The sequence below is a fragment of the Rana temporaria genome, chromosome 1 (assembly GCF_905171775.1).
Source record: "Rana temporaria chromosome 1, aRanTem1.1, whole genome shotgun sequence".
NCBI classification, from domain to species: Eukaryota; Metazoa; Chordata; class Amphibia; order Anura; family Ranidae; genus Rana; species Rana temporaria.
In genome coordinates this window covers 236,901,131-236,903,437 of record NC_053489.1, presented here as the reverse complement: position 1 = coordinate 236,903,437, position 2,307 = coordinate 236,901,131, and the positions used below count along the sequence as shown (strand labels likewise).

At 47.2% G+C, this 2,307-nt stretch overlaps 1 non-coding gene across 1 annotated transcript; it reads left to right on the top strand.

Moving 5' to 3' along the window:
- Positions 1–1,270: 1,270 nt before the first annotated feature.
- LOC120925398 lies at positions 1,271–1,351 on the top strand. The gene has a single exon (XR_005746673.1). It is a non-coding gene; the product is annotated as a small nucleolar RNA MBII-202 (small nucleolar RNA).
- The last annotated feature ends 956 nt before the right edge of the window (positions 1,352–2,307 follow it).

Sequence of the window (2,307 nt, the reverse complement as noted above, 5' to 3'; positions counted from 1 at the left end):
CGCTAAAAAGGCAGGTGCAATATTATGCAGAGATGGTGCGTGCCACTTACAAATTGCCTCCTGTTGAAGCTTCTAGGTCCTCTGTTTCCTCTTTGGGATCTCGGAAATGCCTGCAGGCTGCATGCTCCTTTTCAGTTCATCCCTTGCTGGATAACCTGATGTATGATTACCCAGATAAACTGTTTTCTCCTCCTATGCAGTTTTCCCTCCTTTAACCTAAGGAGGAAGGTTTCACTAAGAAATGGGGGGTACCTGCTATTGATGCAGCTATTTCTTGTGCAAACAAAAACCCGACCTGTCCTATAGACAATGCGCAGGGTTTTAAGGATCCAACTGATAAAAAGCTGGAGTTCCTATTGAAAGCCTCCTCTTCCATGGCTGGGGCTGTAGTACAACCTGCAGTTGCAGCCATTGGTGTATGTCAGTTCCTCAAGGAACAAATGAAGCAGATGATTAACCTCCTCCCTACAGAGGAGATTGAGGTTTATGAGGACCTTCCTAAGGCCTTGTGTTTTGCGATTGATGTGATTATGGACTCTGTTCAGCAAGAATCCCGCTTGAATCTCCTGCAGGTACACATGCGCAGGTAAATACATCCAAAAGATTACCGGAGGCAAGTATACTCTGTTGCTGGTTAAGAAGAGTAAACGTCCTTCATTTAAGCGTTCTCTTTCTCCAGCCCCTGGAACCTCATTCTCCAGGTAGTGGCGACGGCCTCCCCAGTCTAACACTAAGGCAGTGGTTCTCAACCTGGAAGTCGGGACCCCCTCGGGGGTTGAATGATGATTTGCTAGGGGTCACCAAATCCTGGGCTGTTCCTGAAGCCTGCACCGCTCTCCCTTTATTTTTGCGGTCACCCAGCAGGACTATCTCTGGAGCCTGTGGCTGCCCACTCAGGCTTTTCGCAGCCGCCCATTCAGTTCATGGCATGGCTGGGGGGCAGAGACTAGAGGTCAGCTGACTGGTGAGTAATGTGAAGTGGGAGGGGCTGGAGGAGACCCTTTCTTCTGACTTCAGCATGTTACTGCTGGGAGACACCACAGAGCTGGAGACACAGTGAGTAACACTACCTGGGATTATATTTGCCATTAAAAGTCCCCACTACAGTTCTCAGATCAGCACATGACCTTGATCAAGAGCACCTAAGTTGGCTGATCAGAACTCCCCCCAGCACTGTCACTGATCCCAACTTCCCTCCAGCACTGCCACTCATCCTCGGCCCACACCACCAAGGTGTAAGAGAAGGAATAAAAATAGAGAATACGTCAGATGATGACACTTTTTCCGGAATCTCTGTATTCCTGTGATGACTTTTGAACCCTTTTCCAGGTGATGACTGTAAACCCCCATTCTCCCCCCACCCCCAAGTCTTGTATGTGCAGTCACAGCATCTGATCTTAAAAATAAATAATTAGAGAATACATGGAAGTGAGAGGAAAAAAAGGGGAGGAACAAAGAAAAAGAGAGAGAAAGAATAAGAGAAAGAACAAGAAATATGGCTAGAGAGAGGGATGGGGAAAAAAAACAAGATATTAGGATAGAGAGAGATACAATGGAAAGAAAGGAGAACAAAGAGAAAGAGAGGTACATCCTAAAATGTACCATAAGGGGTTTTAATACTGTGCGAGTGGAAGGGACCCAGGGAGCTCTAAATGGCTGTAAGTTAGGGGCGCAAATAACTTGCCTTGACTTGGGTGCTGACAACCCACGCTACGAAAATAATTTTACTGTTAGGGGTCCCCACAACTTGGGAAATTTTATCAAGGGGCCATGGCACTAGAGAGCTTGAGAACCACTGCACTAGGGGAAAGGCCCAGAGCCAAGTCCAAAGGGAAGAAAAAGACTTAAGGTTCAAAGTCGAAGCAGACCCCCAAAACTTCCTTATAAAGGGATGCCCCCGCTCAGCCGAGTGGGGGGAAGGCTGCAGCAATTTGCAAATGCCTGGTGGAACGAAGTTCAGGACAAGTGGGTCATCTCCACAGTGTCCTCAGGCTACAAGCTAGAATTCAGAGAACTTCCGCCACCCCGTTTTCTGAGGTTGCGAGTTGCCAAAGATCCAGAATAAGGAAGGCCTTTACTGTTGGCCTTGGAACACCTGTTGTCCCAAGGGGTAATCATGGAGTTAGCCCCAGAGGATCAGGGATCAGGATTTTATTCAAACCTTTTCACGGTTCCAAAACCAAAACGGGGATGTCAGACCTATCCTAGATCTGAAAAGCCTGAATCAGTTTCTGAACATTTGCTCCTTTCGCATGAAGTCTGTCCGTTCAGTTGAATAGACATTAGAGATATCTACATGTGGCAATA